This window comes from Centruroides sculpturatus, unplaced genomic scaffold (genome assembly GCF_000671375.1).
Source record: "Centruroides sculpturatus isolate CEXI.00-Female unplaced genomic scaffold, Cexi_2.0 scaffold438, whole genome shotgun sequence".
Classification (NCBI taxonomy): domain Eukaryota; kingdom Metazoa; phylum Arthropoda; class Arachnida; order Scorpiones; family Buthidae; genus Centruroides; species Centruroides sculpturatus.
This window is the reverse complement of record NW_019384671.1, coordinates 518,134-535,681: the sequence shown is the minus strand read 5'-3', so window position 1 is coordinate 535,681 and position 17,548 is coordinate 518,134. Positions and strand designations below refer to the sequence as shown.

The window sequence follows — 17,548 nt, the reverse complement described above, 5'->3', positions numbered from 1 at the left end:
TTTCTTTAAAAAATTTTGATTGATAATATGCCAACAGAAATTTTATCGACAATTTTAAGTATTTTAAAGTGATTTTAAAATAAAGTTTTTTGTAAAGATAATTAATTTTTTTACATTTCCTTCTGTAATACATTTAAATTATATCTAATAATAGGATAAAATACTATTTTTCATAAAGTTAATAACATTCTTAGTTCGATATCTAAATAAATATTTCGTATACTAGAGTTATTAGTAATTATTCAAACGTGTTTTCGGCTGGTTAGGCATGCCCCTTTTTCAGATGCAATTGTTAACTGATAAAAAAGAAAACACAAAATTTATGCAAGTTAAATACTAAAAAATTATAAACATTTAGAACAATTTCAAACAATAAATAAGTAAGGTATAATTAAAATACAGCATAATTTGGCCTTAAAAATAATATAAACACTATGTGAGTTTCCCCCAGCTAGTGTCAAGCGCAACTGGTTTTCTTACCCGAAGCTGGAGCAGATCTGAATCACACGTAATTTTATTGTTTCATTGCTCGAGTTTTTATTAATGTTTTTTTTTTATATTTAGGAAGCGTGTTGCTGTTCAACGACAGTTAATATGTGAGAACTGTATAAGAACTAAAAAGCGAAAATATCAGTCCGAAATATATTTGTGACCGAAGGGTTGACACCACGGCAAGATGACATTGTATGTCTTAAGCGAATAGAGAACTCAATAGCGATAACGTTCACGCACGAGTAGTAGCGTATTTAGTCATTTGTATCCGGGGTGGAGGCGATACAAGAGACAGCGTTATAAAGGAAGTGTACCAAACACAAGATTAACAATAACAAATACTACTTTATTAACTATAATCTATTTACAAATTAGGTAAATCTAAATTTTTTACAATTGAATAGTTGAAGATTGTCGCTATCCCTATTCATGTTTTTATAAGATTAGTATATTGTATGAATGGGTTAGTGTTTTATATTATCTTTTTTCGCGAGTCGTAGTCTTGAAAAATAGTTTACATACATTCGCGAGCGAATAATTACTTTGTAGAAAATCTGAGAATGAGCTTTGCTGCCGATCGGGTTAAAGACTTGAACTAATTACACGACGAATTGATGATTTAAAACGTTCGATGGAAGGCTATGAATGTTCTTGGTATATTTGGTAAGGTCTTTATTTTCGGAATATTCCGGTAACAAAAGAGTCGTCAGATGCGAGTCATTTGGATAGAAAATCTTCGGGGTCGGTAAGGTATCCGAGTTCTAGTGAGGGCGAACTTCGAATGACAACGATCGTCATCGGTCCCTCCCTTGTACTGGGGGGGTCCTGATCGTCGTTGTCTCAAAAAAACAATTGTGAGTGAAGTTGTATATTTCATATTTCGTTGTTGTATCTTGATGATACAATCTAATTTCTTGCGGAATTTGTGGTAAGATTTCTTTTTAATTTTTTTTGTAGGTAAATAATTCGTTTTTTTTCTTATACACAAGTAAATTCGGGTTCCTGCCAAAAAGAACGTTTTTAAATTTAGTTAAGTTCCTCTGTTTAAAATGAATAACTTTTTTCGTCAATTATATAGTTTTCCGATGGCAAAGATGTTTTAAGTTAGGTAATAAGGACTCACAGCTTACCGGGAGCCGAATACTGTATGTAGACATGGGAAATACTTTCAAATTTTCGCATTCCACCAAGAAGTTGAATATTTCTCTATCTTTCGTTAATGCTATTATCAGTTTTTTATAAGTTTGCCGTGTATAGGTCAATTATTTTGGAGTGGTTTAAATTCGATTTAAATTAATTTAAGAAAATAATTTAAAACATTTTCCTTTATACGATTTTAAAATAATATATAAAAACGTTCCATTTTCGCATTCCAATTTATAAATCCTGATCTTTGAAGATGAAAACGTTCGAATTTGCAATAGATTATCCTGGAATTTTTTTAGCTTCTATTAATTGCTATTTTGTAATGAATATTCTTTGTTATTATGCACGACTTGAAAGAATCACTTCTGGAATGATCGTTTCTCTAAATCATTATTTATTTTCTTACCACAAATTTCTCTGCAAGACCGTGCACTCGCGAAGAAAAGATTTCTGTAATACAGAATATCACAGGTGAAATCTGAAAAACTTGGTAATACTACGTGATGGGTCTGTCAGTGGCGTAGCGTAGTGGGGGCAGCACTTTTTATGGAGCGGCAAAATTTCACAATAAATAATAATAATAATATCTTGTAAATATTTGAACCATATTATTTCATATTTTTGTCACACTGACGAATTGGACCGATTGAAATGAGCATGGAAAAGTGTTACCATTCGGACAGTCTAGGAATGGACTTACTGTCCAGGTAAACTATTAATTTTACCCGGGGATAGCGTGCGCCAACGTCGATTTTTTTTTATTTTTATTTTTTTGCTTCTACGATTCATTCGTTTTCATATACACCTCTAATATCCAATAGAGCTATTTTAAAAAGGTAGCAATACAAGCACAGAGTTTTTCATTACTTATTCTGTGACGAAACTGAATTTTAGTCTTTTAAGTTGTGATACCTTATTAAGTTGACAACGGAATTTTCTTCTGCCCCGGGCGGCTAACACCCACGCTACGCCACTGGGGTCTGCTACTTCACCTAATTAGTCTCTCAGATGTACCCTGACCTGTTACATTGGGTGTCAAAAATGGGATTACCTCCATAACTCCTGAATTAAAGTGAAAAAATCTATTGTAGTAAAATATCGTAGAAGAAAAGAATGCAGGCTAAAGGAGAGGTAAATCCTAGAGTTTGCTCACGGAGATAGACAACTGAAAGTGCATTCTTGTCCGGTACTTTTAGCAACATAATATTTTCATCATTAGGAGACTTGACAAATCTCATGTTTGAATTGTTCGATGAGATAGCGAAGTAAACGAAATGGACAAAATATAACATTAAGAATATTTATCTTGTATACTAGTACTTTATCAGTTAACAGGACAAATTATACTGGATTTATGAATGCAGAAATTTAGTCTTACAGATCAGAAATAAAATTTATATTTAGTTCACCTGTATGACAGATAACAAAAGTAATTATTAATTTGTTATTCCTATTAGTATATAATATAACATATATAATATGTATTTTAATAAAATAAGACAATAAACAAGTAATATAAAAACACAAAATCAAGAAGAAAAAAATAATTGAAATGTTTATTTTAAAATGAATATTCAATACGGTTATTAATATGAATTACGAATATACTTGGAATAATGAAAACGTTCGAAAATACTAATTTTGTAAAAATTTTATTATTTTATTGCAGGAAAAATTTTTACGTTTAATTTTATAATTGTAAAATAATTTAATTTGTTAATTATAGAAAGTGTGTTTTGAATGCCTGCTGATAAAAGAGAAACAAGTCCCAAACATGTGTTAAAAGTGTATTTCTACAGGTAAACTAAATAATAAATACTATTTCTGATCTGTACGATTAAATTTTTGCATCTATAAATCTTGATAATTAAGTACCAGTATACAAGATAAATATTAAATTAAGTTAAAAAAACACAAAGGCATAATAATATAACATTTACGAGTTGAGAATTTGAAACTACCGGGAACAGCTACGAATTTCCGATAGAACAACGGAACAATAAAGAATATAGATACAAACGATGAAATTATAGGTAAAGGTTAAAAAATACAAAGAGTTAGAAAATTAACATTAAAAATGTTAGAAAAGCTATTTTCTTCGAATACAATGTTTCTATGCATGATACCTTTTTAAAGCCTATTTAACTGTTATACTTGTTAAATCTAACAATTTGACTAATGTAGCACTTTTCAAACACAATGTATGTTTAAAAAGAAAAACTTAATCATTTTGAATTGCTGTTGTAAAATGTATTTCAGTTGTAAACCAGTCTACAGCTGTTGACAATTCATTAAAAGATTAGTCTGATTTATGTCATCAGAAAAACATATTTTCAGCTCATATTAATTAACTAATAAAAAAACGTATATATATATATATATATATACGTTTTCGCATGGAAAAGTGTTACCATTCGGACAGTCTAGGAATGGACTTACTGTCCAGGTAAACTATTAATTTTACCCGGGGATAGCGTGCGCCAACGTCGATTTTTTTTTATTTTTATTTTTTTGCTTCTACGATTCATTCGTTTTCATATACACCTCTAATATCCAATAGAGCTATTTTAAAAAGGTAGCAATACAAGCACAGAGTTTTTCATTACTTATTCTGTGACGAAACTGAATTTTAGTCTTTTAAGTTGTGATACCTTATTAAGTTGACAACGGAATTTTCTTCTGCCCCGGGCGGCTAACACCCACGCTACGCCACTGGGGTCTGCTACTTCACCTAATTAGTCTCTCAGATGTACCCTGACCTGTTACATTGGGTGTCAAAAATGGGATTACCTCCATAACTCCTGAATTAAAGTGAAAAAATCTATTGTAGTAAAATATCGTAGAAGAAAAGAATGCAGGCTAAAGGAGAGGTAAATCCTAGAGTTTGCTCACGGAGATAGACAACTGAAAGTGCATTCTTGTCCGGTACTTTTAGCAACATAATATTTTCATCATTAGGNTCGTATGGGAGATCAATTCGTGCACAAAATATAAAAATATCACTTCTTCTAAGTGTAGACTCGGGACTTAGTCTATCGGACTCCGTTATGGGCGTTGACCACCAGGAGGGAAACGTATGTGGAGTTTGTATGCTTCGGATCGGTCGGAGAACTCCTCGAATTCGGTCAAAATCCCTCTATATGTCACGATCAGTGACCAATCATAATGCAGAGAGTTCTCCGTGAGAACGGATGGAAAGGGGGATATGAGAGGAGTATGCATTTCCATCAAAGCGAGATTTTTCGCTGATAAGGGAAAACAGAGGATGTACTGACTTCTGTGGAAAGGAAGTGACATCTGTTATCTATTTTTTCCACTCTAAAACACTAGTTTTTTCACACAAAATGAAGTAATATTTTGTCGATATTTTAAACATATTTACTAAAAATTATTAAATGAGGCCTAGGGCCCTCAGGTTTTCACATATATATATATATATATATTATCATGTGCCGAGCACTAAATATATAGTATTAAAGATTTTCGGAAACTAAACAATAAAACAAAGTTCAATTTATCAGGGAAAAAGTCGATGTTATATATTTTATATATGAAAACGTATTTATGTCTGTTTGATGTTTTTTATTGTACTTCTTCAAATTTCATTCAGTTACTCAATCATTTATAATAATGCTGTCTTACTTTTACAATAGTCTGCTGTATATGCATAATTTATTTTTACTTTTACAGGTATCTTTCTCGTAACAATAAAAATCTGTTAAGCGTTAGCAAGGACCACACAGCAATCGAAAAGATAAGTTTCTATACAGTTTTAATTGTGTGAATTCGTGGGATAAAGCAACACACGCCTCGTGGGCAAGCAAAGTTTCTACACACAGTAGCGTTCCTTCGATGGAAAAAGTATCTTTTGAAACAAATTTTAGAAGAAATTTGTCCAATTATGTGTTAGACATGTCAATATACAGTGGCGTAGCGTAAGTGTCAGCTGCCCGGGGCAGAGGAAAATTTCGCCGCCCCCTTATTTAGGTATCTCAATTTAAAAGACTAAAATTCAGTTTTGCCACAAAATAAATAATGAAAAATTCCGTGCTAGAGTTGCCACCTTTTTAAAATCGCTGACCCGAACGGCAGGTGAGGTTTGTTCGAACAGAAGTTCCGAACGCATGAGTATATCATTTTTGTGAGATCAGCCGGGGGTACAACTCCGCTAAAGGATCGTAGTACCACTTAATCGGCCTATTCCGTGAGAATAGTTCTCTAAAGTTTTGAATCGTAAGATCCGATCTTAAAAAGTTTACATAGGAGAGCGTATTTAAAAATAATCCGGACGGCGAAGTTCGGAGGTTCGTCAAGATTCCTTGACACCAGTTTGTCAGTTATTTTACTCGCGGACAAACACGCGTATGCGATCTGATTCGATCGCCAAATTAAGAGACATTTTTGTATAATAAAACAAGAGTAAATTTAATAAATCTAAACTAACGAATACAAATAATCGATAACAACAATTAAGCGACAAGCTAGAGGTTACGACTTTACTTATGCTAATGCGTGTTCGAGAGAGAGAGCGCACAAGATTACTATAAACATACAACCTGTTTCAGATGTCGTTCGTCTTCTTCTCTGTATGTAAGTTCATTTACTTCTTCGTATGGGAGATCACTATGTTCACAAATATAAAAATATCACTTCTACGTATAGACCTGGGACTTAGTCTAAGTGACTCGTATAGGGCGTTGGTCATCAGGAGGGAAACGTATGTGGAGTCTGGACACTTTCAGATCAGTCGGAGAACTCCTCGAATTCGGTCAAAATCCCTCTATATGTCACGATCAGTGACCAATCATAATGCAGAGAGTTCTCCGTGAGAACGGATGGAAAGGGGAATATGAGAGGGGTAAGCATTTCCCAAACAAAGCGAGATTTTTCGCTGATAAGGGAAAACAGAGGATGTACTGACTTCAGTGGAAAGGAAGTGACATCTGTCATCTATTTTTCCCACTCTAAAACACTAGTTTTTTTTACACAAAATGAAGTAATATTTTGTCGATATTTTAAACATATTTACTAAAAATTATTAAATGAGGCCTAAGGCCCTCGGGTTCTCACATTTTGCAATGAAAAGAATAATTTGCAGTGCATGCCGGTTTTAAATCGGTTAGTTTGCGACTAGGGAGACTTGGATAGGAGCTACGCAAGTGACCTAGCTCTATTAAATATTGGAGGTGTATATGAATACGAATGATTCGTACAAGCAAAAAGAAAAAAAAAATAAGTCGACAGGTTGTGCAAGATATCCTGGACTGTCCAAATGGTAACACTATTCCGTGCTCATTTCAATCGGTCCGAATCGTAGGTGCGACGAAAGTATGTGAGGATATAGTTCAAATTCTTACAAGATATTATTATTATTTATTGTGAAATTTTGCCGTCCCCTAAAACGTGACTTTGCCGCTTTCTAAAAAGTGCCGCCCGGGCAGACCGCCCCTGCCTCCCCCCTACGTTACGCTACTGTCAATATATCTTAGAAAACTTCACGAGACAGCCCATTGGTCAAGAACTAATCCAAAATTAACTACGTGTGTTAAGTAGTTCTATGCACTCTCCACAGGTAGAACAATTATATTCAATGTAAGAAATATTTTATAGCAAAAAGTGTATTCAAATACGATTTAAATTACAAAAATATTTTTTTTACCACAAAGAGAGTCATTTCCTATGTTCATTTGGATTTATCCAAGTCAAAACTAAAAGCGTTTAGTATGACAACAGGAACCTAATATATTTTAGACATGAAATAAACTCAAATTTTGTTTTTTCACGGCAACAAAACTTTAAAATGTTAATCAATAATGAATTTATCAATTTCCAGTTTATAATGTATTGTCTCTAGGAATCATTTCGTTTAGATACATATTTTTATTATATTCAATATTGCTTATCATTTGAGAATGAAGTTTGTTTTTATTCATAAAATTCAAAAGATATGAACAAACTTAAACTATAGTAAATATCCCTTCCCGCACCGCGAAATTTTCCGACCACACTTTGATCACGTGGAGTCTCACAAAATTTATTTTTTTTCCCAAAATAGTAAAATTATTGTTTTACTTCAAAAATTATTATTACATTTTTTTCTTTACTTTCTCTACTTTCGAACAGTGTAAATATTTTTATATTGACACAAATGCTTTATTTGCGTTGAATTTAATGTAATTTGATACGAAAAATGCAAAAAATAAACATATCAAATTTCAACTCGCTGTTTTCACCTATTATCTCCTGTTTTCACCAATTGCAAGTTTGTTTGTAAATGGAAAAGAAATGTGACATTTTGAAGCGAAGTAAGTAGAAATTTTTCATCACTGTCAGAAAATTTGTCAACAGACCACGTGTTACCCCCTACTGCGAAAGTCAATAAACGTTAAATGTTTTATGACTCTACTTTATGCACTTCTTTCTGAAATGTAAATCGACTAATTGACAAAACCTTTACTCAATATTTTACTCAAAAATGTACTTTTTAAAATTTAACAGGTAGTTATTTTAGTTATTTACATATAAATTACTTTTATTTTTAATTTTTATGTGATATAGTCGTGTGTTAAGCTTAAATCAATCACCTAATATAAAAATTAACATCACTTAAAATATTATATAATCCATCAAAATTCTTCACTAAAAGTGATTATTTTTGAATTAGAACGTTGTGATGTACAATAACATACTTATAAAATGTCACTAAAAATACTAACCTTTAGAAAATTAATCTACCTACTGTAAATAAAAAAAAATAATTTATCTAAAACACTTTTTTCATCAAATAACAGAAACCGAATTGTCTGTGATTATATATAATTACAGAAAGTAATATTTATAACATAAAACTATATAAAGAAATAATATATTCAATCATATTTACGGTTATTAAAAATTAAAATACAATTCTTTTTTATGCAAATTACGGTAGAGAATCAACGTGCGTGTGTGCGTGCCTGCTTGTAGACGCTGGAAAATAAAGGAAATAGTTTATATCAATCGACTGAAATTAAAAGTAAAAATAAAACTGATTTTATACTGTAAGTATTTCAAATATTTTAAAATTAGGATAATCTCTTACAATTCAAATTTCTATCATTCTAAGCGAGATTAGATTATTAAATGGAAAATATGTTACTCGGCAGATTAAAGAAACAAGATTAAATTTGCATAAAATCGTAAATTCTTTATTTCTAGTTTCGATGTTAAATTTTTGGATTAATGCGGATTTTATTAACTTGGATTTGTTATTTACAATGCAAGTTTCGAAATTTAAATGAATGTGAGCACACGTACAGCCTGATGAAAATTCCTATTTTAAATTTATTATAGGTCACTTTTGCTGTATTGTACAATAATATAGACAAATTATATTTAAAAATTTATAATTTTAGTTAATTAAGGAATCATTTAAATAATTTTATTATATGCTAATTTATTCCAGAAATTATAGTAATTCTGATTAGTAGATAATTTCCTATATGAGTTGTAATGCAAAAAAGTACACGAGTATCTATAAACTAAAATTTAGAAAATGTAAATTAGAGAATGATCGTTATAAAGCTATGACACACAGAGAACTTTGTAGCCTCAACAAATAAGTCAAAATTTGTGCATATGCTAATATAGTAATCAAAATGGTCATACATAATAAATGATGCGGCAAATAAATGCTACTACAAACAAAATTGTGAAACGACATAAATTTAACCCTTCGGGGAACGTGCCTTTGAGGAGCTCACGACAGGGCACATTGCGGCAATTATACCGCATAGGTAATATTACTTAATTTAAGTCAATAATTAATTATTGTTTTAGAAATATGATTCAGTTATACAAGAAAACTAATTTTACCACATTTTAATAAACAGATTGGTTATAAAATATTCAGTTAATAAAAGGAAGTCACTCTACTTCCATGTGATGTTTACCTTCACACATAGCATATATAATAACCATATTACTATGCTTTTCGCAAATATTTTTTTCGCATTTTTATTGTTTTTGTGTTTGCCACAAATAAAAAAAATTCCTGGTTTTAGTACTTCTTTGGGCAGCTCTTAATTTCCTTTATATTTTTCCAAAAATGCGCAAATGTCTTTAGGAAGTGTCAGCATCATAGATCTTTCTTTCAAATGTTCTTCCATTAAACTTAGTGCAAGTTTTTTACAAAATGTCATCTTCTCTCTTCGTTATCGGGATTATTAAATTTAAATATAATATTAGAATTTATTCCAGCAATGTCGAGATGACAATAAAAGAGAGCTGGTGGCCATCTCCTTGTAATTCGGGATGTAGTGTAGGATAAACACATCTGATCTACAGTATTTACACCACCTTTAGTAGCATTGTAGTCCAAATTTTTCACAGCATTGTTAGATTTCTGATCAACTTCAGAAGTGTCATGCATGGTTAAAAGAAATTTTACAGCTTTATTTTTCTTTGGGACTATTGAAGCAATACAATAATTATACTTAAAACAGAATAGACATGAATTTATTTGTCTGGTTTTGTTTAAAAAAAATTTCTTAAGGTATTTCTTGTTCAATCGCGAAATCCGATTGGAACACTTATAGACTAATATAAACTTAAAAATTTGTAGAAACTTACAACATTGTTAATTTAATATATTTATTTAATAAACTGCAAATATTGACCTATTTTATTAAACAGATTTAAAAAATAAATATAAAAGTAAACTGATATTTTACTTACATGACGTCGCACAACAACAGTACAACCCAAATGAGGCACGACTTGATTCAAAGTCCAAAAGCAGCTAAACAGTTAGTATAACTGACCCAGTCTATTTCACTAACAAGTTGTAACTTGTAATATTAAGAGAGAATACTATGACTTATTTACACGATAATTAAGTACAACGTCAAACAAAAGACTGTCTGTATTTTGCGGCAACTTGCCGCAGGCACGCCCCCAAAGGGTTAAAGTGAAATGTCCTGTTTCAGTAATTTCGGTAAGAATCGAAATTGCATCAGTTTGACAATATATACAGTGAGCTAAAAGTCACTTTACCATGTAAACAAAAAATGACTATTTTACTTTGAATTATTTTATAAGTTTGTTTTAACATTATAATGAACAAATATTGAAAATTTTTAGGCCTAAACATATAAGATTATATCTTTAAATGACCTTCGTTTTCCTCTTTACAATAGTGGGCTCTTTCTATAATAAAATGACTTTTGGCCTGCCCAATATTACAAAATAATTCGCTTATATAATGAAATTTACTTCTGTACACAAATGAAACTATACTATTGAATATAATGCTTATTTACATGTTTATACCTGATGAAAAATATATCCTGATGTAAGGAATTCTCAACGTGACAAATTGTATGCTAAAACATGTAAATTGCTATCAGGGAATGTATTTATTAACTGTAATTTAATGAAAAATTACAATATAAATTAAATTGCTCTAAAATGTCTTTTCTTTTTTTCAGGTGTTGATAGACATGCCTAGTACTATGACATACAAATGCAGGATTTGTCATAAATCGTTTACTAGAAAACTCGGTTTAATTTATCATATCAGAATCCACACGGGAGAGAAACCCTACAAATGCGAAACATGTAGTACATGTTTTACTCAAAAGTCCCATTTGAATATTCACATCAGAACCCATACAGGAGAAAAACCATACAAATGCATAACATGTAATAAATGTTTTTCTCACTCAAACAGTTTGAAATGTCATCTCAGAACTCACACGGGAGAAAAACCCTACAAATGCAAAACATGTAATAAATGCTTTACTCATTCGAGCAATTTGGATCGTCATCTCAGAATTCACACAGAAGAAAAACTATTTAAATGCATAACATGTAATAAATGCTTTACTCGCTTGAACAGTTTGAATCGTCATCTCAAAATCCACACAGAAAAAAAATCATAAAAATGCAAAACATGTAATAAATGTTTTTCTAGTTCTAGACGTCACAATCGTCATCTGAGTTTCCACACGTGAGATTAACCCTACGAGTGCAGAATATGTAATAAACGTTTTGAGGACAGATCCTGTTCAACTTTTCAAAGATTCTACAGTGGAGAAACCCTACGAATGTAAATTATGTAATGAATCTTTTTTTGAAAAAAGAATATTAGATTGTCATTTCAGAAGACATTTGAGAAAGACATTACACAGGTATTAAATATCCATAAAAAATTTCTCCACTGGAATGAAAGTGAGTAACAATACAATGACTTATTCAAATCTCCTTCCCAGCGATAATGTTAGAGGCAATCGTCTTTTTGAAGAACAAAATTATTTAATTCAGCATCATCTTACTTATTCTGAATACTGACCATTGATTTTGTCTTTTATGTAATAGTCATTTTCAAACTGAAGTTAACCTGGATGCTCAACGTGCAATGCATGTTCTATACCTATTTAACTGCATTATTGGTTTTCAACTTTTCTGCAGCCATTATGCTTTAGAAGAACACAAAACAATACACAATTCATTAGTTAATTCGTCTTATCATTGCAATAAACGCAGGGTAACATTTGCTTAGGAAGAAGATTGTGAAGTTCATCTTGAATATAATATAAGTTTTCTTTAAAAAATTTCGATTGATAAACAAAAATTTTATCGACAATTTTAAGTATTTTAAAGTGATTTTAAAATAAAGTTTTTTGTGAAAAAAGTTAATTTTTTACATTTACTTCTGTAATACATTTAAATTATATCTAGTACAGTAGAGTCCCGAAAACTCGGTACTTGATAACCTGGAGGTTCAGATAACTCGGCCACACCCTGGCAGGGCAAAAAAAAATCCTTAGTTAATTAATTTACATTATAGTCAGCTTTATGCCTCATAAACTATTTTTGTGAGGTCTGTCTTGTCAGGTAGATTACTGTACACAGTGTATTTATTAATTTTCATTTTCATTTTTTAAAGGCTCTATGCCTTCATAAAGTACGTACTTTTCTTTTGTTTAAGGGTATTCGGGCATTGGTGTATTCTCAAACAAAAAATACATACAAGTACAGTACAGTATTTTCTGAGGAAACACTCGTACTTATTTTTTTAACTCAATTCCCGATAACCCATTCATCTACTAAGACTCTAAACCCAACTAAGATCAAACTCTAAAGACATAATATTTTCGAATCGTAAGCTATGACTGAGAGATTGACAGGAAACGAAACAGAAAAAATATTAAAATGTGGATAGTTGGTTAACTCACGAATTTCCAATCTCGTCGTATAGTACGTTAGTAAAACGCTCTTGGATCGGCGGTTCCTAATCGTAGTCTCCCTTCTCTTCGGGTCAGGATAGTAGTGGGAAGACGGGTTGCGGTGAACAGAATGGCGGTATGGGTCTGGTGTTCCCTGATGTTGTCTGGACTATGTCCACTGTGGATGTCTGCCGGCTATCTGCTTGGCTGTGTCCACTTTGGCTGTCTGCCCTGAAACGCAAGTGCGACCTTTTTTTATACATGTCCCAGAGGGAAAATCATTGCGAAAAAATCTGATACAATAACATCTGCGGTTAGCGTTGTTTACATTAACCAAACGGTTTTCCTGATTTATTATTTTTTTCTACTCGTTATTGTGGTGCTTTTTCATCATAAATTTGACAATAGCTGTCAACTTAAATTAATTGTCGACGATGGCTAAGATCAGAACATTCACGTGCCATTTTTTTGTTACTCTCTATCATGTCACAGGTGAAAATTCTTGGTAATTGGTTACTTATTTCTACGTTGTAACGAAAGTTAAACTAAATGATCCCCTGTTGTTAGGGAAAAACTTTCAAAAGCGTTTAGTAAGTCACCATTCAAAGTGATACAGTACACTTATAGGTCATGATGTCTAGTTTTAACTTTCATTAAAAGAGGGAAAAATAAAATAATGATAAAAATAAAAATAACCGAAGCTCGAACATTTACACAAAAGCTCGAATTCTCACAATTAAAAATAATTGGTGAGCATCACCATCGTTATGGTAAACAAAAGTTTATGAAACAGTTTTTCCCTTTATATAACTTTATTGAAATTGCATTTATTTATATAATGTTGATCCTCAACATTTGAAAAATAATTTGAAAACGTCACGCAACGACGAGCGAACTTTGTTTTTATTTCAATTGCAAATGATATTAAACAGATATTCAGTTAAAATTTTAATTAAAAGCATTCAATAATTTTAACTTATTACCTTCTGTACACAAATGAAACTATACTATTGAATATAATGCTTATTTACATGTTTATACCTGATGAAAAATATATCCTGATGTAAGGAATTCTCAACGTGACAAATTGTATGCTAAAACATGTAAATTGCTATCAGGGAATGTATTTATTAACTGTAATTGTCTGAATATTATCTACTATTCAGACTGTCTGAATATTATCTACTATTCAGACAGTTGTTCATAGCTTTTGACTCGATATTTTGAGCACTTGATATTTGATGATTTTCGTACAAATCGCAACGAAAGTAAATATTTTCTTTATAATCTTGTTGCGAATTGGAATTTGTATATCCGAAATATTCCTCAGAAAGACCGNCAACAATAAATATAAAAATAAATTCTTTTTGAATATAATAATACAATAAATAAACAAAACAAATAAATAATAAAATAAACATTTTTTGAATGTAAGTAAATGACAAATATATACAAAAAATTTTTTCCAAAAACTTACAAACAACAAATAAAATATTAAAATAACTTTTTAAAAATATAAATAAATAACGACTATACAAAAAAACACATTTTTATGAATTTAAATAAAGGACATATATATACAAAAAACTTTTTTGAAGACAGACAAACAACGAATGAATACTAACTTAACTTGACAAATCGGTTTAAATCGGCAAACAACAAATATATACATAAAGACATTTTTTTAAAAATAAATAAACGACAAATATATAAAAAAAACATTTTTTAAACATTAACAACAATTTAATACAAAAATAACTTCGTTTTAAATATTGAAAAAAAAATAAATAAATTGCAAATAAACCATTTTATAATATAAATCTAAATTAAAAACTATATTTTACATTTGAATTTTAAACTTTTTTTAAATTTAAATTTTAAATATTTTTTTAATTTAAATTTTAAGTGTTTTTTCAAATTTAACTTTTTCAAAATTCAATTTCAAACTTTCTATTAAAGTTTATATTTTAATATATTTTATTTTGTGTTTGAAAACTCAAATGATTTTCAATTTATCTTTTTTAAATATTTATAGACAAAGATAAAAATAAATTTGTACATGGTCAAGAAAAATGTAATTGCCCATAAATTTATAAGAATTAATTATGAAGTAACAGAAAATATATTATTACAAAGTAACTTTGTACAAGATATTAAAGTCTTCTGATATTCATTTGTTTTCTGTAAAAATAAAATTAAAATAATAAAGATATTTTTTTAAAATGTTAATTATTTTAATAATTTTGAAATCAATATGTTTATATTTTTAGAAGGTAAAAATGTGTGTGATTGAAATCGAATTGTATTATGTTAGAACACTGGCATATCTACTATGAAATAATAAAGCTTATGTTTTAAGGTTTTCTAATTCCAGATTTCCTCGAAGCATGCATTTTTTGCTATTTTTCAGCTTGATTTGTTATGGAGTCTTTTTGTTTGCACGTTTTAAAAAAGCTTCATTACAGTTAATTTTCCAAGATATCAAAAGTGTAGGAAGGGATTCGCATTGAGCAATTTATTGATACTGCTACATGTGATTTATACTGCATCCCATTATAGTACTGTCAATTCATATCGATATTACATAAAGTTACTAAATAATTTTTTTTACATCTATTTATGCTATTTCTTCTACAGTGTCGTGAGACTACAATTTTACAGGATTCTGTGTTAAATAGCAACATTCAAACACTCATAATTTAGATCAGATAATCAACTAATTAACTGAGATTGTATAGTCTAAACACTGGTTTAGATTTACACTATTTACATTTGTATATATCTACAAAACACTAGTAGTTGGTCATAGATTCGAATCGAATGTATACACAAATTAATTGATATATATATATTTAATCAATAGTTTGGAATAATATGTATGGCATTATCTAAGTTACAATTATTTTAACATAACTGCCGAATTTCATAACGATTTGTATAATGGCCTATGTGTGCGTAGCAAATAAACATATTGATTTCTTTATACATATAAGTTGAAGATACATACTAAAAAAATCGAGAAAAATTTCTTTAATTTAGAGAATTTTCCTGTTTTCGGTTTTGTATTATTAATTATTCTATTTTATTAAAATGAGAAATAAATAAATAAGAAACTTTTGATGACATAAATTTATTATTTTTAATTAAAGATTACAGTAAAATAGTAAAATAGAATTGAACGTTTGAATGCAGGAAGAAATCGACTTCTCTGCACTAGTGAAAATGTTATGTATCAAAAGTATTACGCAATGAATGTTATCGATATATAGCTTTTCAGAAAAAGATATTCAGTAGATGACAGAGTTATGTTACATTGACCTGATGTTTTTTTTAATGAAACAACGTCTCATAAGCTGATACTATTTTTTCTATCAAAGCCTCTGTCGAATATATTAAAGTAACACTTTCATATATGGTAACAATGTTGAAAGTATTGTTAAACATTCTTATCATACAATGCCATTTAAGACATTCTAAAAGTTGAACATTAAATAATATAACCTGCTGTCTACTGTAGTAAAAAAGCTTGTACAGCTTGCCTTGGATATCTTGGAACAGTATGGATGTAATTCAAATACATAATTTATTAATTTACTTAACTTGCAAGAATCAAATGAAAATGCTTATCTTACATCTTAGCAGTTTTGAAGGATTCAGTCTGAGACATATCTAGTCACACAATTTAAGAATATATGTAATTGCCTGTAATAACGACAATGCTATTTTTTTTTCTCATAGGGCGAGAATAGTAGAAGTAAAACAATAGAAATTCAATGCTAACTGCTAAAGATCCTATAATCAGAGATATAGATAATTTAATAATACAGATTCGTGCATCACACATAACAAAAATTTTCAAGTTATTTGATTTCTTCAGTATCTGTTAGAAAAAGGTTATGTTAAAACTACAAATCATTAATTACTGAAGATAGGTCATAACTATCTACATTCAGACAAACTTCCAATAAATAGAAAAACTTCTATAAAAATATGAAAATCCTTCAACTCTAATGGATATTAAATACTTAAATTTACCAAACGTAATATTGTATTAACTAAATCTTTAGGCCTTTCTCTTCAGTTTTAACATTAATAAATTCTAAATTCAAAAATAATGATCATTGTCAAAATCGAATTTATCACCAATAAAGAACTCGCACATTATCATTAAACTATAAAGATAATACTAAATTTTATTATAATTAGATCTATCATTTTATTAATTTTTTTAACTACATAAAGTATTCACAATGAAATGTGAATTTCAATGTGAAAAAATAAATAACATCCTTTATTTAATGTTAGTGAATATATAAAGATTTAATATTAATNTATAATGTACAAATATTGAAAATTTTTAGGCCTAAACATATAAGATTATATCTTTAAATGACCTTCGTTTTCCTCTTTACAATAGTGGGCTCTTTCTATAATAAAATGACTTTTGGCCTGCCCAATATTACAAAATAATTCGCTTATATAATGAAATTTACTTCTGTACACAAATGAAACTATACTATTGAATATAATGCTTATTTACATGTTTATACCTGATGAAAAATATATCCTGATGTAAGGAATTCTCAACGTGACAAATTGTATGCTAAAACATGTAAATTGCTATCAGGGAATGTATTTATTAACTGTAATTGTCTGAATATTATCTACTATTCAGACTGTCTGAATATTATCTACTATTCAGA

At 29.6% G+C, this 17,548-nt stretch overlaps 1 pseudogene; it reads left to right on the top strand.

The window, feature by feature from the left end:
- Window positions 1-8,565: 8,565 nt before the first annotated feature.
- On the top strand, window positions 8,566-12,252 carry LOC111626715 (annotated as a pseudogene).
- The last annotated feature ends 5,296 nt before the right edge of the window (window positions 12,253-17,548 follow it).